Raw genomic sequence first — 22,220 nt, 5'->3', positions numbered from 1 at the left:
GTAGTTCGTTCGTTCGTTCGTTCGTTCAACAGAAAGTGTTGAGAGTGTACTTCGTGGTAGGCCCTTCTCTTTGGGGGGGTGGGGGGGGTGGGTATTCAGCGATTGGGAACCCAGGATAAATAGGACAGATACGGCGTCTAACCTATCACCACCTGGTTGGAAAAGACCGGAAGCAAATAATTGCCCATGAAATACATAATTACCGTTTTGCTTCGAGTGCTGAGAACTACGGGGTGCATTCGAGTTTGTCTTTTAGGCAGTAATGTTTAAGCTGAGAACAGAAGGCTAAGAAAAAAACGGGGATGTGGGAGGGTGTTCACTTAGAGCAGGGAAGGAGTGTGAACTGTGAAAGGAATTGAGGGAATGCCCTTGAAGCCGGGGCCACGTAGGGACTGTAGGGACTGTAGGGTGGGCAAGCCAAGGTTCGGGGTTAAGACTTGCAGTTTTTGTAGGTTCCTGGAGACTAAACATAGTGATTTAAGACATGGAGTCCAGAGCCAAGCTGATCGGAGCTCTGCCTCTTATGAGCTGTGTTCCTAAACCATTCTGGGTCTCAGTTTCCTGATGTGAGAAATGGAGATGATGATAATCCCACTTCTTAGATGATTGTAAAGATAAATGATATTTAACGTTAATGAAACACGTAGAGCCCTGTCTGACATGTAGTGGGTGTTAGTGGTGGTTGATTAAATAAAGAGGTAAATACATACATTGGTATTGAAGACTTGACGGTAGTGTGTGGTGAAATTTGGGAAGCTAAAAGCCTTCCAGCCAACTTCATTTCTTCTCCAGTGTTCAGGTGCTGTTGACCACATGTGTAGAACTGTTGAATTAGAAATAATGTTCGCATATCGACTGCTACTTGCTAAGAGACTCTGAAGTGCCATTGAAATAATCAGAAAATACTTTTCAGTAGCATAGTATAATTTTATTTAAAATGTATTGGTAGTCTTGATTATTTAGTATTTGTTGGTAAACGTTTTAGCAAACTTGCCTACTTAAAACAAAGTAAGTTAACTGTAGAGTAATTCAGACACAGCCAAAGGACAGAGAAGTAATATAACTAGAGCTTTCCTTTTCTTGACTCTCTAGGGGATAGTTTTTGTAATTTCTCTGTTCTTCTTTGCCTCAGTTTTCGATGCCCCCCTGTGTCTGCAGCCATCTAAACATTGTAGGGCAAGTTTGGGTTTGGAATTGCAGAGAGTACAGTGGTACCCAGCCCAGAGTGCACATCAGCAGAGCCTGTGGGGCTATTTAAAGAAAACACAGATGTTCACGTCCTCCTCTACACTCACTGAGTCAGAGTCTTCTGGGATGGGCCCGGGGCTCTAAAGACCACGTATATTTGTCATCTGGTTGCATTTCATGAAAGCCTTTTTTGCACCGGGCTTTCCTTTATCTGAACAACATGCAAGAAGATTGGGAGAATCCATAAGTTAACGTTTGAGGACATTTTGCAGGGCTCTGTCCTTCCAAGTTCTGTGATACCGTGATGTGCATCTTCACTGTAGTGTGTTAAACCCTTAAACTTTGTCAGAAAGTCATGTGATTAATAACGTAGAGATTCCTTGCGTGAATCGTGGGCAGATCACTTTGTGCCTCAGTCCTGTGTTTGGAATGGGGATAAAAATGGTAGCCCACCTTTGGGATGTAAGGATTAAATGAGCAATAGATCCAAGGCAGTTAGCACCGGGTCTGACACAGAGTGAAGCCTTCCCTAAATAATTCTTACTTCTTTTGCTTTCCCTCCATTATTTATTTATTTAAATACAGATTTTATTTACTTCTTTATCTTAGAGAGAGAGAGAGAGAGAGTGCATGCCCCTGGCGTGGGGCCAGAAGAGGAGGGAAAGGGAGGGGGAAAGAATCTCCAGCAGAATCCACACTGAGTGTGGAACCCAACTTGGAGCTCAGTCTCGGCACCCTCAGATCATGACCTGATGTGAAATCAGGAGTCGGACGCTGAACCAACTGGGCCACCGAGGCACCCCTTGATTTCCCTCCATTCTGAATATTATTTGGTTCCAGCTATGTCCTAGCTGTGGGTTAGGCTGGTTCCTGCTGCCCTAGGTTACAGCCATAAAGCCCCTAAAATCGCACTAAGAAAGCCAGTTAGCCTCCCAGGACACCTAGGATTCCCTCCAGGAAAGGGAACCATCCCTTCCTCCCGTGACGGTGGTCAGCATCCTCCACAAAGGCCACTGGAAGCACAGCTGTCGTTAAACACAGTGGCTTCGTTACTCATCCTGAGGGGGAACCCACGTCATGGGGACTGTGGGGCTGATCCGTAAGAAAGAGGGTGTTAGAAAGAACTTACAGGATTTGGGCTTTGGGCGGATGTTTTTGGGAGTGTTCAAGGAAGCAGGGGTGTGCTCTGGTCTGGGTGCTGAGGCGAGGCGAGGCGAGACAGTTCTGGGATCGGGTAGCTCCATCAGTGTTTTCTAGAAGGAGGTGTGAAGAGCGTGACGGACGGTGTCATTCACAAGGAAGACACTCGCTGGTATCAGGCGGGAGAGAGGAGGATTGGCATTTGGGGGTGGGCACGACAAGCTGGTTTTTGTCTGTTTGGACAAAAGAGCAAGGGGTCCTCTTTGGTGTCCCTTCATCACCGGGGCCACGGCACCTCAAGCTGCTGTTCTGCGAGGTCATTTGCGTGCAACCGGAGAAGCACGTGGCGTCTCCTGGAGCGCCAGGCCCGCGGCGACCAGCCGTGCAGCCCGGCTCATGGTGCCAGGCCGCCTCCTCGATGTCAGCACTGCTCTTGCTTCTTTGCCAGTGGAGGGGGGAAGCCTTCAAAAGACAAATAGGTGTTTGCAGGGCAGAAGAAACTAGCCTGGCCGTGGAAGCCCAGGGCTGTGTCATCGGCACCTGACATTGGGCCAGGGAGCGGGGAGCAAGAGAGAATTCTGGGGAGGTTGTCAGAGAATGACTCGTGCGAGGACCAAGGGGTCAAGTGGGGGAGCTGACGTGCTCCGGGTTTTCGGACGGTCCCCAGGAGCCCCGTGGGAGATGCACTGCTGACAAAGAGCAGGTCTGTTCCCCTTTCCTTCCCTGTGGCCACAGCCCTGGCTCCGGTCCCTTCTCCTACCTGCTCTGTTGCAGCAGGTCCCTCTTGTTCTGCCTGCTTCTCATCCAGCTCCCTCTCCCATCCACGTGCTCCTGCTCTGGCTAGGGTGATCTTCTTGGAATCCCACATCTTCTCCTGTTACTGCGTTCCTCGAAACCCTTTGATTCCCCATCAGCCACAAGGTGAGAATCTGTACTGTGTGGCGACTCACTTTGCTTTTCCTGATCCTCTCACGGTTCCCTGGGTCTCCCGCTGCCAACTGGAAATCTGTATTTCAATGTCTCCGAATTATGGCAAATCCATTCTTTCCAAAACTTCTCAAGATCCCCTTCCTGTATTCTCCTCCTCGCCACCCCCCCCCACCCCACCCCAACTCCGTGAATCGGGCCACTGTGTCCTTCAGGTCCCACGTGCAAAAGGGAGGAGTCCTCTTGGAACTCTGCTTTTACTTCCTTACCCCCTTGTGTGATCATTCTCCCAGACCTGTGATTTTATCTGCTAAATATCTCTGGAATCTACCTCCTTTTCTCCACCTCTGCTTTTGCCCTCTCATTCCGAGTTAAGGTCATTTGTGGTCTGCGCCATGGTTCTAGTCTGCTTACTGAGCTTCCAGGCGCTTCTACCGCCTCCAAATCCCTATCTCCCCCTGAAGCCAGAGGTTTGTGGAAGGCCCATTCGTTCATGTCACTGCCTAGTTTCCTGGCTTCTTGTTGCCGTTCGAGATAGACCGAAACGTTCCTTCTGTGTGTGCACGGCTGCTCCGTCCTTCTTCTCCAGTCTTGCTTCCCGCTCGCCTTCCCTGCTGTACTCGATCCGGTCATTCCTTCCAATGTGCCCTGTGCCCGCCGGCCTTGGGGCGGCTCGGCTGCTCCCTCTGCCCAAGATGCTCTTTCCCCCACCCGCCTTGCCTCACGAGCTCTCATCTTCCCTCAGATGACTGCAGCAGTCACTGCACATTCTTTATTGAACGCCTTCTCAGTTGCCAGAGGCTCGGTTCTTGTGCGCTTCCCGATGTGACCCAGACAGACCTCGGTGGAGCTGTTAGGGAGCCTTTCTTCCAGGGAGAGAAGCAGCCAGGAAACACAGAGGCAAGGAATCTGGCGCATCAGGGGTCCTGGATGCTGTAGGAGCGTTGGAAGGGGTTGTCCTCTGAGCTGGGATGGCCAGGGACGGCCCCCTGAGGACAAGAGTGGGGAAAGCCTTGCAGGAGGTTGAGGGAGTGGGCCCTGTGCATGTCTGTGGGAACAGTGTCCCAGGCAGAGAGAAGGGCGAGTAGGAAGCCCTCCGTGGAGGGAGCTGGCCTGACTTGTTCCAGGAATGACAAGGCCAGAGTGAGGGAGAAGGGGAAGAGTAGCAGATAGGGTGTTAGGGACCTGGGATGGTGGCCACTGGGGGATTTTGAACTGAAGAATGAGGTGACCTGACTTGGGTTTTAATGGGATGAGTTCAGCTTCTCTGTTGAGAACAGCGAGGGGGGAAGCAGGGCGATGAGTTAGTAGGCTCCTGGAATATTCCAAGTCAGAGATGCTGCTGGCTTGGATCAGGATGGTAGGGGTGGAAGTGCTGAGAATCGATCCAGATTCTGGGTACGTGTTGAAGGGAGAGCTGATGGGATGTACTGACAGATGGGATGTGGGTGAGGCCGATGAGTCCAAGAAGGTGCCCAGCCTTCTGGCTCGTGTGAGATGCGGCTCCCTCCGGAGGCCCCTGACACCCTCGACAAGGTCCAGCCCCTTATCTGTTCTCTGTGCATCTCCTCTGGGGCAGTCAGTCCCGTTGCTCCGCAGACATCTCGTTTAATGTTTGTCTGCCCCGTGGGAATAGCGGTGCCGAGAGGGACCATGTGTGTCTCAGTGCCATGAGCCTTGTAGACCCCTAGTAAGTATTTCTGAGCCGGCCGAGTGATGAGGAACTGAATGGAGATGCTCATGGTTCTCTTTCCTGATGAGGGCTCCCAATTCCCATGTTCTGTTTCCCTGGTTTTGAGTGGTCTGTGTGTTTTAGAAACCAGGCCAGGGGCTGTAAGACGGAAATGGTATTGTGAGAATTGCAGAAGTTTCTCTGATGTCAGCCGCGTCGAAAAACGTCGCCCTCGTCGTGCAAGTGGGTCAGAGGATCACCTCTTGGGAGAGGCAGCATTTTCTGGAGGGCCTAGGCCTTGCAGCTCACTGATGGCATCTTCCCGGCTCTGTCCAGAGTGCAGGGCTGGGATTTTGATCTGAAATATTCTGAAGGTGGGGGCTGCTGCTTTTCCTCCCCAGAGAAGACATGTCACTTGCGGATGAGAATATTCTGGTAAGGATAAATTAGCTGCCAAATTTGCCCATCAAGAAAGTCAAATAAATAATGGCTTTACTGGATTTGCGCTGCCTCCCCCCCATTTTTTCCAAAAGGGAACAAATTAATTTTTGAAAAGATCTGTGAAAAACAGTGGTCTCAGATCTAGAATACGAATTATTTTTCTTTTATGGTTAATTTTTTTTTAGGTTTTATTTTTAAGGGATCTCTCTGTACCTAACTTGGGGCTAGAGCTCATAACACCCAGATCAAGAGTCACATGCTCTTCCAACTGAGCCAGCAAGGTGCCCCTTCAGGGTTAACTTTTTAAATGACAAAAGTGAATACATATCCCCCACTCAGCCTCATTTGAATATAGTGTGCCTACAGGTTTTCATGCCTACAGTTTTTTAATGTCTGAATGTTTTTCCACAGTGGGGTTGTACTTTACGTGACGATTCTGTTTGTTATTTGGGTGGCTATGATTTTGCTATTAAGATAGGGCTGTGATGAACATCTTTGCATGTGTGTTTGAGTTTTCCCTCGAGATAGATTTCAGGGTAAAAACTTCTGCAAAATGATCCTCAGGAGTGGTTATGTCATTTTTGGTTCTCACCCATGGTAAATGAGATGGTAATGACAGAATATTTCTCAGTCTTTTAAATTTCTGGTCAAGTGGCAGGGGAAAAATAATGCCTGTTTTCAATTTTTATCTCTCTCTCTCTCTCTCTATCTATAAATGTATGTTTTATATTTAAATTTAAATATGTATTTATTTTATATATATTTGAATTTATAGATGTAGCTCTATGTATTTATACACATACAAACATATTTCTAAAGATTTATTTGAGAGCGAACACGGGGGAAGGGCAGACGGAGAGGGAGAGAGAGAATCTCAAGCCGATTGCCCACTGAGTGCAGAGCCTGAATGGGGCTGGATCCCACAACCCTAAGACCATGATCTGAGCCAAGATCAAGAGTCAGATGCTTAACCGATTGAGCCAGCCAAGTGCCCCTTACATTTATATTTTTATAATCACCTGTAATACTGAGCAATTTTAGTTGGTCCCTATCACTGATACTTTTTTCACGGATACTTTTTTACATGAATCCTCGCTCGTTATCATTTTCCTGCTGGGTTGTTGTCTTTTTGTTTGGGTATTTATATTTTTCTTATTGATTTGTAGGAACTTTTTATAGGTCGGATAGTAGTCCTTTGCCTCTGTACTCGTTGCAGTATTTTCTCCCAAACGATTGTCTTTCGGTTTCGCTTGTACCATACATTTCAGGATACATTTCATTCTGAATCTCTGTGGTGCCCAATCTCATAGTCTAACTTTATAGCTTGTGGCTTTGGATAGTGCTTCAAAAGACCATTTTCAATCGCTGCATTTTCTTTTAGCACTTTTAGGGTTTGGGCTTCTGTTGCTTAGACCATTCATCTGTCTTTATTATTTTGTATGTTACAAGGTAGCACTTTTGTCCCTACACCATCTAGTGATGGTCTGTATCCCCCATGGATTTGAAAGAGCCCTTAAATGCTAAATTTTTATATATACTTTGACACAGACATGGGTATATCGTTCTTCACTTCCAGTTGGAATTGCTTTTTTCCTTTTGATGCCTGAACATTTTGCCTTGCGATATAACTTAGTTGTGAATTGATTGAGAGCGCCTATAGCTTGCTTCTAGAGTAAGAATAGGTTTGTACCGCTGAATAGCACCCTTTTCTTAGTTCATTTGAGCAGCTGTACTCCAGGAAGGAAGAAAAGAAAGGGACCCTGACAAAAAACATGTGTCTAAGCCTGTGAAAGCAATAGCTTTTTAGGTAGTCCTGCCATGTAGACTTCAACATACGTGTCATTGGCTGGAAGTCGTCATGTGGCCCTACCCCTAGCTGCAGGGACGTGGCGGGGGGGAGAATTTCTCACAGGGCAGATTAATACCTCGAACAAAATTGGGGCCCTCTTCGTAAGGAAGCAGGCGTAAGTGGATATTGAAAGGGGAACTCGGATTGGGGCACCTGGGTGGCTCTGTTGTTAAGCCTCTGCTTTCGGCTCAGGTCGTGATCCCAGGGTCCTGGGATCGAGCCCCGCATCGGGCTCCCTGCTCAGCGGGAAGCCTGCTTCTCCCTCTCCCACTGCCCCTGCTGTGTTCCCTCTCTAGCTGTCTCTCTCTCTCTGTCAAGTAAATAAATAAAATCTTTAAAAAAAAAAAAAAAAGAAAGAAAGAAAGGGGAACTTGGTGGGTCAGCTCCATCTCTCATCTTTTTTTCTTTCCTTTAGAATTTCCCCAGGTAGGGGTGCCTGGGTGGTTCAGTCAGGTTGAACATCTGACTGTTGATCTCAGCTCAGGTCTCGATCTCAGGGTTGTGAGTTCAAGCTCCACATTGGGCTCCGTGCTGGGTGTGTTGCCTATTTAAAAAAAGAAACAAAGACAAGAATCTCCCCAGGTATTCTTCAGTGACAGAGGTGGGACGGCAGGGGAGAAAAGGAGATAATTTGTAAAATAAAATGCTGAGGTCTCATTGTTCAGCTTGATGAGCATTAAGAAATGTATACAGTTGACTCTTGAACAACATGGGTTGGAATTGCATGGGTCCACTTATAGGCAGATTTTTCGATAAATAGAATACAGTACTGTAAACATATTTTCTGTATGATTTTCTGAATATGTTCTTTAGTGTACTTTATTGAAGGAATACAATGTATAATAAATGTAACATACAAAATCTATGTTAATCAACCGTTTATGTTATCAGTAACGCTTCTGGTCGTCAGTAGGCAATTAGCAGGGAAGTTTTTGGGGAGTAAAAGTTAAATGAAAATTTCGGACTGCACAGGGGTCAGCGCCCCTAACCCCTGGGTTGATCAAGGGCCAACTGTATATCTGTGCACCATCCCCGAAAACTGTATCTGAAACTCCAGAAGTTTCCTTTGTATGTCTTTCTAGTTAATCTCCTTACCTCCAGTGGTCATTTTCTGATTTCAGGATCTATGATAGAGTATAATTGCCTTTTCTTGTACGTCGTGTAAATGGAATCAAGCAGTATGTATCGTTTTGTCTTCTTTCACTCAGTGTGTTCTTTGCGATTTATCCATGTTGTGTGCACTTATCCAAGATACACAAAGCCAGATCCTACTACTTTAAGTGGTAAGGACAGATTTTAATCAGCAATGACTATTGTAGTCAGGAAAAGAGTCCAGCTTGAATGAAACTCAACCTTGATTTGTACAGAGGGTATTTTATGTTTTAAAGATTTTATTTATTTTTTGACACAGAGAGAGAGACAGCTAGAGAGGGAACACAAGCAGGGGGAGTGGGAGGAGGGAGAAGCAGGCTCCCTGCTCTGCAGGGAGCCCGATGTGGGGCTCAATCCCAGGACCCTGGGATCGTGACGTGAGCCAAAGGCGGAGGCTGAACAACTGAGCCACCCAGGCACCCCACCGAGGGCATTATAAAGAGAGGATGAGGGAGTCATGCCAGAGGTGAATTAAATCAGAGAAGTAAAAGATTACAAAAAGTGGGAAACGTGAAACCCCCTGGATTTACTCACTGGGAGACAGAGGCCAGACTTTTCATTGTTGGCTGAACAAACCATGGATGCCTTGAGTTTTCTCAGTAGGGACTAAGGGTGACTGGAGTCACCCTAGGGGTGGGGTCTTGAGCTGTTGTTAGGAAGTATGTTAGTGTTTGGGCGAGTCTGCATATGATAAGCCAAGGTTGAGGCCCCTTTGAGAAGAGGGCTCAGAGGAGTCAGGCTAGCGTTTGCTTAAGGAGAGAGTCTTTGTGAGTGTAAAATGGTGTGGTCCTTTGTATGTAGTGTGCATATACCACAATTTTTTCATCTGTTCATCTGATGATCAGGCATGTTGTTGTATCCAATTTTTTGGTCATTGTGAATAGGCTACAATAAACATTCTTAGAGCAGTCTTAAATTTCTCTTGAAATTGCTTAGTGGAATTGCTTAGTCACAGCGAAGGGATATATTGAACTGCTAGACTAATTTCCAAAGTGGTTTATCAGTTTACACTTCCCACCAGCAATACAGTAACACTCCAGTTGCTCAGCATCCTCGTGAACATTCTGTGTTGTCAGTGAGGGTGAAATAGCATCTCATTATGGTTTCACATTGCATTTCCCTGGTGAAGCATGATCTTAGGCACCTTTTCGTGTGTTTCTTGGGCATTCCGACATCTTTTGTGACCTGTCGAACGTTCAAGTCTTCTGCCCGTTTTTGTTGTTAATGTTGTTTTTGGTTTTGACTTATTGGAGTTTATTATATATTCTGAATAGGAATTCTTTGTCATACAGATGTATTTTAAAAATACATGTATAGGAAAATAAAAATTTTAAATACTTAGAGTAGCATCAAAGCACGTAAACTGGTTGGGGTGACTGGCTGGCCCAGTTGATGAATCATCTGTGTTTTGATCTCAGCTCAGGTCTTAAACTCAGGGTTGTGAGTTCAAGCCCTGCACTGGGCTCCATGCTGGGTGTGGAGCCTACTTACACAACAAAAACAACAACCAAAACAACCCCAAACTGGCTGGGAATAAGTCTCATGAAAGACATGAAACACCTTTACACAGAAAAGTAAAAAACTTTGTTGAGAGGAATTCAAGAAGACTGAAATAAATGGGAGCTCTGTTTTGTTCATACATCGGGGAAGATTTGATGTCCTGGAGATTTCTGTTCTCCACGCCTTGATTCATGCAAACAGTGCAATCCCAGTTAAATCCTAGCCATGTTTTTTAGAAGAAATGAACAAGTTGATTCTAAAATGTATATGGAAATGCAAAGGGTCTGGAATAGCCAAAAAAGTCTTCAAAAGAAGAACACAGTTGATGAACTTACACTGCTTCTTCTTGCTTAATTTTAAGACTTAGAGCAAAGCCACAGTAATCCAAGTCTTTGACACAAAGAGAGATCAATGAGCAGAGCAGAGAGTCCAAAAAATAGACCAAACGCAAGTACTGTCGACTGATTTTTGCCCAGAGTGTCCAGTCAGTTCAGTGGTGGAAAGGGAAGTCTTTTTAATGAATAATTCTGTGTGACCTGGACATTCAGGCGGAAAGAAAACGGACCTTGACCCCTCCCTCATTCTGACATACACACATTAATTTGGGATGAATCATAAACCTAAATATGAAAGCGAGAACCAGCGGCGCCTGGGTGGCTCAGTCGCTTGAGTCCGACTCTTGATTTTGGCTGAGGTCATGATCTCGGGGTCATGAGATTGAGCTCCGTGTGAACCCTGTGTCAGGCTCCACGCTAAGCGAGGAGTCAGCTTGAGATTCTTTCCCTCTCCTGCTCCCCCCTGGGCGCGCTCTCTCTCAAATAAATAAATCTTAAAAAAGGAAAAAGCTAGAACCGTAAAACTTTTGTATGAAAACATGGGAAAATGTCTTGACAACCTTGAGGTAGACAAATGTTTTGTATGCAGAACACAAAAAGTTCTAATTAGAAAGGAAAAATAGATACACTAAGAAAACGAAGAGGCAAGACAGACTGGGAGAAAATATTCAGAATACGTGTTCTTAAATGTTTTATTTTTTCCAAAAGTACTTTAGCATTATTCAGATCCATGGTATCTTATTAGTGTATTCTTTATTAACTGTTTTTTTCTTTTTTCTTTTTTGTTTAAGTCAGATATGAGACATTGTACCGTGGGAAATTTCTGATTGGCTTCTCCTCCTTATTCACCCTCTGGTCAATGTTGGTTCCTTTTCCGTTCATGTCTTGCCCAGTGTTCAGGGACTCCTTGCAGTAGAGACAGTAGATTTTAGATCCTATTGATCCTTGTGAAGTAACTGGCAATTCGATGAAGCCAGAAAGCAATAGCAGTAGCTTCCTTTGGGAGGAAATGATAGCCTGTGAGTCTTAGTCAATTGAGGCCCAGTGTTGTTTTTTGTTTTTTTGTTTTAAGATTTTATTTATTTATTTATTTATTTATTTATTTATTTATTTATTTATTTGAGAGAGCGAGACAGAGTGGAGGGGGGCAGGGGGAGAGGGACAAGCAGAATCTGCACTGAGCGTGGAGCCTGAACACGGGGTTCGATCTCAGGAACCTGAGGTCATGACCTGAGCCGAATCAAGCGTCAGACACTTAAACGCCTGAGCCGCCTAGGCACCCCTGTTTTTCGTGTTTTTTTGTCTTTTGTTTTTGTTTTGTTTTTCTTAGGTGATTAAACACTTAAGGCCTTGCGGATCTGCTGAGGAAAGCAACAGCGCTCACAAGAAGGGAAACAAACTCAAAGTCTGTGTAGGTACAAAGTCTGTTGCGCGTAAGACTTTGCTTCCTGCCTTCCATTTATAAGCAAGAATAAACGCAACAGGAAATAGGAACCCAAAACTGAGACTAGAGGACGTAAAAGAACAACAATAAAATTAAAAATGAGAGGTAGAGCATATCTTCAAGGCCCGTATGCAGCATGCAGTTAAAATTCCCAACTTGAAAACCGATGCTGAGAGTATTGGATTGAGTCTTGCAATTGCAGATATATACATTGTAGGTACATATATATGTACATACAGGGCACCGCATATCTATCTATCTATCTATCTATCTATCTATCTATCTATCTATCTATCTATCTATCTACATGCACTGTGTATCCCTACAGAAGCAGACACACATACACACCGACACCATATCAGCAACTGAAGTGTTGGGGGAGGGATGGAAGTCCAAGTGGGTAAGTAGGTTTGCAAAGCAATGGAATTAAGTTTCCTCCGAGGTTGCACAGCTTGAGGAAACAACCTCGACCTCTGTCTGTAAGCGGTGCCTTCCACAGAGGGTGCTTCTGAGGGCTGTACGTGTTCCTGTTTGTCCAGCGTGTGGAATAATGCCTGGCATTGTAGCCAGCACTCATGAGTGTTGATGAGAAGTGAAATGAAGCAGCCCCAGCCTGGACCCTCACTGGCTGGAAGAGCGGGGAGGGCCCCTTCCCATTCCCTCTGATGGAGAAATATCCGGTGGAGGGCATGTCACACCTTTCCTAGCAAGTTCCCACCGTTGCAGGGGACGCTCCTGCCGAAGGGGCCAAGTCAGTCAGTGCTTCTTGAATGAACTGGTGGCTGCAGCAGATCAGTGTTTCCCACGGGAGGAATGGGAGATGACTTGAGGTGGCACCCAGATAGAAGTTTTACATTTTAATAGGTATTTATTACAGGGTGTGTTAGAAGAAAATATTAGGTAGCACGTCAGACCTGGGTACTAAAAAGAAGTGAAAATTGCAGGGAACACTGGATTGAATAAACCCTGAGAAAAGGTCTTTCTAAATATGGGATCTTTTTTTTCCTTCTTTAAAGATTTTATTTCTTTATTTTGACAGAGACAGTGAGAGCGGGAACACAAGCAGGGGGAGTGGGAGAGGGAGAAGCAGGCTTCCCGCTGAGCGGGGAGCCCGACGCGGGCCTCGATCCCAGGACCCTGGGATCATGACCTGAGTCGAAGGCAGACACTTAACGACTAAGCCACCCAGGCGCCCCTAAATATGACATCTTAAGTCAAGCAGAGAAAGTCACTTATCATATGGTTTTACTTACTTGTGGAACATAAGGAATTGCGTGGACGACTTTAGGAGAAGGAAGGGAAAAATGAAGGGGGCGAGATCGGAGGGGGAGACTAACCATGAGAGACTATGGACTCTGAGAAGCAAACAGAGGGTGTTAGAGGGGAGGGATGTGGGGCGATGCGTTAGCCCGGTGATGGGTATTAAGGAGGGCACGTATTGCATGGAGCCCTGGGTGTTATACGCAAACAATGAATCATGGAACAACTACATGAAAAACTAACCGATGTACTGTATGGTGACCAGCATAGCACAATAAAGAAAAAATAAATAAAGAGATCTTTCATTCTTTGGGTTTTATTTTATCTATTTATTTGTTTAACTTTTTGAGAGCGAGAACACATGTGAACGGTGGTAGGGAGGGGAGGGGAGGGGAGAGAGAAAGATCCCAAGCAGGCTGCACGCCCAGTGCGGAGCCAGACGTGGGGCTCCATGTCAAGACTCTGAGATCACAACCTGAGCCTCAGCCAGGACTCGGTTGCCCAACAGACTGCGCCACCCAGGCGCCCAGATTCACTCTTGATGTGTCCTGCAGTCACTGTGCACCATGTTGGAGTTGTCATTATCTGTGCACGTGGACGTGCTCGGTCTTCCTCGTGGCGTGGCTGGACCGCTGCACCTGCAGCCCCTGGCTGCTTCGGTCCACGTACCATTTAAGGGCCATTTGAAGAAGGAGCGCAAATCCCGATTGCTATTCCAGAACCATCCGTTGAGACCTTCTGACGAGATCAAGAAAGACAGAGGAACACAGCCTACACCTGGAGGGTCGGGAGCTTGGAAAGCAATCTCAGAGCCGGTGATGGCGATCTCTTCAGAAACTCAGCCTCGCCAGTGCCCTTGGCGGCTCGAAGGTCAGTGTTGTGTGGCAACTCACAGATCTCCTGAAAGGGAAGACTTGACCAACTCATGTCACTCATCCTTTCCCTTTTGTTCTGTCCCAAAAGTCTAAAAGGGCTTTTTCATAAACATGAAATGAGAATTGTAAGCAATAAGAAAGACATGGACTAACTGGCAGTGTTTCTTTTTTCTTTTTTCAGTCTTACAATTGATGGTGTCTTAGAATGAAATATGGCCTATGGTTAGTTTAGAAAAATTATAAAACAGAGAGAAATGAAAACACATACAGCCCAGAAATCTCTGAGCTTTCACCTGTTTCTCTGCTGTTCTTCAACCTCCCTGTATACCTTCTGCTACTGGAACATTCCGAGGCGCTTCCTGCCCCCATGCTGTTGTCCTTCATCTGGCATAAGCTCTGACTTCTCTGTGTCTCTGTCGCTGTGTCTTCCCGGGTTCCCCACTGTATCCCCAGTGCCTGGCACTTAGCAGACACTCAACAAGTATTGCTTGACTGGATCAAGAGTGTTAAACTGAGGGCGAGCACAGAAGCTGCTCCTTGTCATCCAGGAGAGGGCAGTAGGAAGGACAGGGAGGAGCTCCTAGAGGAAGGCGGCTTGGTCAGCTTTTCAGCAGGTAGAGCTGCTCAGCGGGGGAGCGAGTGCCTCCGTGGTGGGGCGTGCTCAGGCAGTAGCTCGGTGTTGTTGAAGGGTGCTTGCCCTGCATGTCAGGGTCGACCAGGTCATTTGGAAGGCCCCTTCCAACCAGACATCCATGTTTGCGGACTCTTCTCCCGGGTCTGTGGTTCTTTCTCGACTGCAGATAGGGCTTTTACCACTGGATGGCACCAGATGAAGGCTGTGAGGACAGTGCTCATCCAACCACCCACAGTGAGAACACAGTTTTTTCTCTTTTCATTATGGAAGTTTCGTTGATCTGTACAATGTTATGTCAGTTTCAGGTGTGCAGCATCGTGATTCGACAAGTTTGTTCATTACTCAGCACTCACCACGATTAAGTATAGTCACCATCTGTCACGGTACAGTTGTTATGACAATATTCTTGGACTATATTCCGGATGTTGTACTTTTCATCTTTGTGAGTTATTTATATAAGTGGAAGCTTGTAACTCTGAATTCCTTTGACCAATTTCGCCCCCCCCCTTTCCGTCTGGCAACCATCAGTTTGCTCTCGGTGTTTAAGGGTCTATTTTTTTTGTTGGTGTAGAGAACAGATTTTTCATGGCACTTATACCCCAAACACACACTTCAACAACTTCACAGAAACAGTCTTTAACTCGTACAGTATGTAACGCATACTGATTTTTTCTAGTTTACTCTAGCTGACTGCATTTTCTAAGACGGGGATTTGCAAACTATTACACTGATTTTATGACACGGATGGGTCACAATCCACTGTTTGAAAAGCACTGTTTTAGACAACGCAGCCTGTTCAGCCTTGTAAAACTCTGTGGGTCAGTTTTCCTTGACAGTCTGGGCTGTAGCAAGTTGTGTCCCTTAGTGAGTACTTGGTGTGTTTCTGTGTTGAGCTGCTGCCTTGAGCAGCAGTAGGTATGTGCTTCCTTATGGGTGTCTGTGGATGTGGGAATATGGACGTGGGAGATGGCGGGGGGCGTGTTTGTACAGGATTAGCACCTACTGTAGTCCAGGCAGCGGTAAGCCTTGTCAGTGGATATGAAGAGAAGATATATTATCTGTCTGCTTCTGGGAGCTCAGAACCCAGCTGGGTGACATCACATACACATACACACACACACACGAGCGTGCACACCCCCCCACACACACACCCCCTCCCCTCCCCCCCCACACCCCCTACCCCTTTCAGCTTACTCATCAAGCAAATGGAAATGAACTGATGCGCTCAGAATACCACTTAGGACATTCCAGGGTGTAACAGAAGACCAACTCCATTTGGTTTATTTATTACTTTTTTTAATGTAAATTCAATTAGCCAACTTACAGTACATCATTAGATTCAGATGTCGTGTTCAGTAGTTTGTCAGTTTCATATAACACCCAGTGCTCATCACATCACATGCCCTCCTTAGTGCCCATCACCGAATTACTCCATCCCCCCACCCACCACCCCTCCAGCAACCCTCCCGTTTGTTTGCTAGAGTTAAGAGTCTCTTACGGTTTTTCTCCATCGCTGATGACTTCCCATTCTGTTTTCCTTCCCTTCCCCTACAGTCCTCTGCCCTGTTTCTTATATTGCACATATGAGTGAAACCATTTGATATTTGACTTTCTCGGATTGACTTATTTCGCTCAGCATAATACCCTCCAGTTCCATCCGTGTGCATGTAAATGGTAAGTATTCATCTTGTCTGTTGGCTGGGTAATAGTCCATTGTGTGTATGTGTGTGTATATATACACACATATATATATGTGTATATATATACACACACATACACACACACACATATATATATATACCACATCTTCTTTATCCATTCATCTGATAAGACATTTGCAAATATCTTCTCCCATTCCGTAGGTTGCCTTTTAGTTTTGCGGACCTTTTCCTTTGCTGTGCAGAAGCTTTTTCTCTTGATGAAGTTGCAATAGTTCATTTTTGCTTTTGCTCCCTCGCCTTTGTAGATGTATGTAGCAAGTAGTCGCTGCGGTTGAGGTCGAAGAACTTCCTGCCTGTGTTCTCCTCTAGGATTTTGATGGATTCCTGTCTCACAGTAAGGTCTTCCATCCATCTTGAGTTTATCTTTGTGTATGGTGCCAAAAAATGGTCCCGTTTTATTCTTCTACATGTGGCTGTCCAGTTTTCCCAGTACCATTTATTGAAGAGACTGTCCTTTTTCCACTGGATATTCTTTCCTGCTTTGTCGAAGATTAGTTGACCATAGAGTTGAGGGTCCATTTCTGGGTTCTGTCTTCTGTTCCGTTGATCCATGTGTCTGTTTTTGTGCCAGAACCATACTGTCTTGATGATTACAGCTTTGTACTCTAGCTTGAAGTCTGGCATTGTGATGCCACTAGCTTTGGTTTTCGTTATCAACATTCCTCTGGCCATTCGGGGTCTTCTCTGGTTCCATACACATTTTAGGATGATTTGTTACAGTCTGTGAAAAAAGTTGATGGTATTTTGATGGGGATCTCATCGAATGGTTCGATTACTCTGTGTAGACATTTTAACAGTGTTTTTCCAATCCATGAGCATGGAACGTTGTTTCATTTCTTTGTGTCTTCCTCAATTTCTTTGCTAAGTGTTGTGTAGTTTTTGGAGTACAGATCCTTTACGTCTTTGGTTAGGTTTATTCTTAGGTATCTTATGGGTTTCAGTGCATTTGTAAATGGGATCGATTCCTTCATTTCTCGTTCTTCTGTCTCATTGTTAGTGTATGGAAATGCAACTCATTTCTGTGCATTGATTTTATATCCTGCTGAATTCTTGTATGAGTTCTAGCAATTTTGGGGTGGTGTTTTGGGTTTTCCACATAAAGTATCATGTCATCTGCAAAGAGTGAGAGTTTGACTTCTTTGCTCAGTCGGATGCCTTTGATTTCTTTTTTGTTGTTTTCTGATTGCTGAGGCTAGGACTTCTCTAGTTGAAGAACTGCGGTGAGAGTGGGCCTCCCTGTCATGTTCCTGACCTTAGAGGAAAAGGTCTCCGTGTTTCCCCATTGAGAATGATATTCGCTGTGGGCTTTTCATAGATGGGTTTTATGTTATTGAGGTATATCCCCTCTACCCCTATACTGTGGAGAGTTTTAATCAAGAAAGGATGCTGCATTTTGTCCGGTGCTTTTTCTGCATCCGTTGAGAGGATCATACGGATCTTGACCTTTCTTTTATTAATGTGAAGTATCACATTGATTTGATTTGCGAATGTGGAACCACCCTTAGAGCCCAGGAATAAATCCCACTTCGTCACGGTGAATACTCCTTTTAATGTGCTGTTGGATCCTATGCGCTAGTATTGTGCTGAGAATTTTTGCATCCATGGGGTCTTTGTCTGTTTTTGGGATCAAGGTCATGCTGGCCTTAGAGAACAAGTTTGGAAGTTTTCCTTCCATTTCTGTTTTTTGAAACAGCCTCAGAAGAATAGGTATTAGTTTTTCTTTGAATGTTTGGTGGAATGCCCCTGGGAAGCCATGTGGCCCTGGACTCTTGTGTGTTGGTAGATTTTTTGATCACTGCTTCAGTTTCCTTGCTGGTTATGGGTCTGTTCAGGTTTTGTATTTCTTCCTGATTCAGTTTTGGTGGCTTACAAGTTTCCAGGAACGCATCCATTTCTTTCAGGTGACCTCATTTGTTGTCCTATAGTTGCTGTGTGTGTTCTTAAGATGGTTTGTGTTTCTTTGGTGTTGGTTGTGATCTCTCCTCTTTCATTCATGACATTATTATTTTGGGTCCTTTCCCCTTTCTTTTGGATAAGTGTGGCTTGAGGTTCATCAAGCTTATTAATAATTTCAAAGAACCGGCTCCTGGTTTCATTGATTGTTCTACTGTTCTTCTGGTTTCTATTTCATTGTTTTCTGCTCTAATCTCTATAATTTCTCTTCTCCTGCTTGGTTTCGGCTTTAGTTGCTGTTCATTCTCCGGCTCCTTTGGGCGTAAGGTTAGCTTGTGTATTGGAGACTTTCTGATTTTTTGAGGAAAGCTTGTATTGCTATGTACTTTCCTCTTAGGACCGCCTTTGCTGGATCCCAAAGGTTTTGAACGGCTGTGTTTTCAGTTTCATTCATTTCCATGAAATCTTTAATTCTTCTTTGATTTCCTGGTTGATGCATTCATTCTTTCGTAGGATGCTCTTTAGCCTCCGAGTGTTTGAGTTCCTTCCCTATTTCCTGTTGTGACTGAGTTCCTGTTTCAAAGCATAGTGGTCTGAAAAGAGGCAGGGAATAATCCCAATCTTTTGGTATCGGTTGAGACCTGATTTGTGCCCCGGTATGGGATCTCTTCTGGAGAATGTTCCATGTGCCCTGTAGAAGAATGTGTATTCTGTTGCTTTAGGATGGCATGCTGTGATGTACCTGTGAAGTCCATCTGGTCCAGTGTGTCATTCAGAGCCCTTGTTTCCTTGTTGATCATCTGCTTAGATGATCTGTGCATTGCTGGGAGTGGGGTGTTGAAGTCCCCTACAGTTATTGTATGATTCTCGTCGTGTTTCCTTCATTTGGTTCTTAATTGGTTTATGTAATTGGCTGCTCAAGTTAGGAGCATATATATTTATAATTGTTAGATCTTCTCGTTGGGTAGGCCCTTGAAGTATGATATAGCATCCTTCTTCATCCCCTAATACAGTCTTTGGTTTAAAATCTAATTTGTCTGATAGGAGGATTGCTACCCCAGCTTTCTTTTGAGGTCCATTCGCGTGATCAATGGATCTCTACCCCCTCACTTTCGATCTGGAGGTGTCTTTAGTTCTACAATGAGTCTCTTGTAGATAGCATATGGATGGGTCTTGCTTTTTTATGCAGTCGGATACCCTGTGTCTTTTTTTTTTTTTTAAATGATGACTTTTTTTTTGAAGATTTTATTTATTCATTTGAGACACAGAGATACAGGGAGAGAGAGAGAGAGCGAGAGAGAGCATGAGCAGGGAGAGAGGCAGAGGGAGAGGGGGAGAAGCAGGCTCCCCGCTGAGCCAGGAGCCCGATGCGGGGCTCGATCCCAGGACCCTGGGATCATGACCTGAGCCGAAGCCAGACGCTTAACCATCTGAGCCCCCCAGGCGCCCCTACCCTGTGTCTTTTGATTGGAGCATTTAGCCCATTTAGATTCCGAGTAACTATTGAGAGAGATGAGTTTAGTACCGTTGTATTACCTGTATAGTCCCTGTTTCTGTAGATCTTTTTCTTTCTGGTCCAGTGTTACTTTTGGGCTCTCTCTTGGCATAGAGGATCCCTTTTAGTATTTCTTTCTTTCTTTTTTTTTTTTTTAAGATTTTATTTATTTGACAGAGAGAGACACAGCGAGAGAGGGAACACAAGCAGGGGGAGTAGGAGAGGAAGAAGCAGGCTTCCCGCGGAGCAGGGAGCCCAGTGCGGGGCTCGATCCCAGGACCCTGGGATCATGACCTGATCTGAAGGCAGATGCTTAGCCGACTGAGCCACCCAAGCGTCCCCCCCTTTAGTATTTCTTGCAGGGCTCGTTTAGTGGTCCCATAGTCTTTCAGTTTCTATTTGTCCAGGAAGCCCTTTAGCTCTCCTTCCATTCTGAATGACAGCCTTGCTGGAGAAAGTATTCTTGGCTGTATGTTTTTCTCATTTAGTACCCTGAATAGATGATGTCAGCCCTTTCTGGCCTCCCAGATCTCTGTGGATAGGTCTGCTGCCAGCCTAATGTTCCTACCCGTCTAGGTCAGGAACCTCTTGTCTTGAGATGCTTTCCGGATTTTCTCTTTATTTCTGAAATTTGCAAGCTTCGCTACTGTATGTCAGGGTGCTGATATATTTTTATTGATTTGGAAACGGGTTCTCTCTACCTCTTGAACTTGTATGCCTGTATCCTTCCCCAGATTAGGAAAGTTCTCAGCTATGATTTGTTCATATATACCTTCTGTCCCTCTTTCTCTCTCTCTCTTTCTCCTCAGGGCCTGCAGTAACTCCTCAGCGGGGAGTCTGCTTGCTTCAGGATTTTTCTTTCCCTCTGCCCCTCCCCCCGCTCACTCTCTAAAATAAATAAATCTTTCAAAACAAAAGGAAGAGATCGAAGGAGGGAGGCAAGATGGTGGCACGGTAGGGGAGCTCGTTTCATCTGGTCCCTTGAATGTAGCTAGATAACTATCAAATCATCCTGGACACCTCTGAATTCAACCTGAGATGTAAGGAAGGAATTGCTGGAATTCTACTAATAGACAAGTGACCACTTTTTGCAAAGTAAGAGGTGCGGAGAAGTGAATCTGCGGGGATATATGGGAAGATCCTCTGCGGGGAGAGGGAGCCTGTGTAAGCCGGCCACAGGCAAGTGATACAGCCCCAGAGCGCAAAATCAGAACCTTTAGAAATCTTCTCCGCTAAGAGATAGCCCTGCCTGAAAGGTGCTCTGGTGGCAAGGTGGGGCAGCATCCAAGGTGGGACAGTGTGACCTCAGGATCCCTGGGGTCACAGGAAGAACAGGGGTGCTTGAGCCGGCAGAGTTCCCAGGCACTGGAGTGGGGAAACTGGTTAGGGTCAGGGAGCAGGGGGGGTTCTCAACTCAGTTTGCCATAAACCACGAACCACGGCTCATCTGGGTGACAGCTATTGTATGCGGGTCCTGCACAGGGCAGACAAGGCGGCGCCCCTCTGCCTTCTCCCAGGAGGATCGGTGCAGGCCCTCACCACAGGAGCCTGCAGACTTTGGCACACACAAAACTGAAGACCGCTTATCCCTGACAGTTTACTGAAGAGAGGGGACCTCGATCTTTTCGCTCCGGGCCTGGAAATCGGGGCGTGGCCATTTTTCTTTTCATCCTCTCAAGTGGCCCAGAGAGCCTTCAGGGAATAGAATCACATAGAGCAACTACAAGCAGTTTACACTGAGCCCGCCCCCCCCCCCCCCTGCAAGGGGCGGTACAACTCCCCCCAGGCCAAGACACCTGAGGGTCAGCACAGCAGGCCACTCCCCGAGCAAAGCAGCTGGAAGAACAGGGGAAGAAGTTTAGGAGCCCACAGGAGTGCAAAACTCCAGCACTAGGGGAAAACAGTAAATTGAATTCAAAGGTTATTTCATGATTCGTTTATCTTGCAGTTTAAAATTTTCCTTTTCTTTTTTTCTTCCCAACTAGTTTCTTATTTTATCAACTCTTTCATTTTAAGTCGTTTTTGATTGTCATTTTCTACATTTCCATTTTTTAGAGATAGTCTTCAGTTTTGCTTCCTTCTGCTACATTCAATTTTATGTCTGTATATATGTAACCTTGGTGATTTTACACTTCTGGGATTTAGTGTCTTTTAACAAACAGGCCAAAATACACCCAGGATTTCATGGAGGTTTGACCACCTGGGAGATAATATTCTCTCTTCTCCCACCCCCCAGCCACCCCCCACATTTCTTTTTTCTTCTCTTTTTTGGTTTCTGACCTCTTCGGATTTGACTAGTGTGTATTTGCTTGCGTCGTGGTTGATATTTTTTATGTTGCTCTCTTGTTCCTCCATTCTTCTCTGGGCAAAAGGAATAGAAGGAGGAATTCACAACAAAAGAAAGAACCGGAGGATGTACTCTCTGCCATAGATCTAATTGATATGGACACAATTGAGCTGAGCCTAAACCAAGAGTTGGCCGTTCAACTGACTGAGCCACCCAGCTGCCCCTCCATTTGGTTGAAATGGTAAAGACATTTATTAATTCACATGAGGGGCATTTATTAATTCACATTATCCGATGAGGGGCAGAGCAGGCTATAGGCCCACAGGGGCTTCGCATGGTTTTAGGGATGCAGTGTCCTTCCAGTACTTCTCCTTGTCCTAAGGCTGGTTCCCTCAACGGTTGTCAGA

The 22,220-nt window shown here is 45.5% G+C and overlaps 1 protein-coding gene across 7 annotated transcripts in view; it reads left to right on the top strand.

Annotated features, from left to right (window-relative positions):
• The window catches only part of LOC135364563 (thyroid receptor-interacting protein 11-like), a 122,292-nt gene that overhangs the window by 3,972 nt on the left and 96,100 nt on the right, over window positions 1–22,220 (top strand). Inside the window, exons 2-4 of one of the 7 annotated variants that reach the window (XM_064592859.1) lie at window positions 13,628–13,778; window positions 15,972–16,091; window positions 21,899–22,054. The exons of 1 other annotated variant lie outside the window; for it this stretch is intronic. The gene's annotated coding sequence lies outside the window, so the exon portion shown is untranslated. Of the gene's footprint in view, window positions 1–13,627; window positions 13,779–15,971; window positions 16,092–21,280; window positions 22,055–22,220 lie in introns of those variants that run through there. 5 more of the 7 variants (XM_064592862.1, XM_064592861.1, XM_064592860.1 and 2 more) reach the window with 5 other exon arrangements.

The sequence above is a fragment of the Mirounga angustirostris genome, unplaced genomic scaffold, assembly GCF_029215605.1.
Source record: "Mirounga angustirostris isolate CCGP_5_RB_7025 unplaced genomic scaffold, mMirAng1.0.hap1 SCAF_5, whole genome shotgun sequence".
In the NCBI taxonomy this organism is placed as follows: Eukaryota; Metazoa; Chordata; class Mammalia; order Carnivora; family Phocidae; genus Mirounga; species Mirounga angustirostris.
The sequence above is the reverse complement of the archived record's forward strand: the minus strand, read 5'-3'. Positions and strand labels throughout refer to the sequence as shown.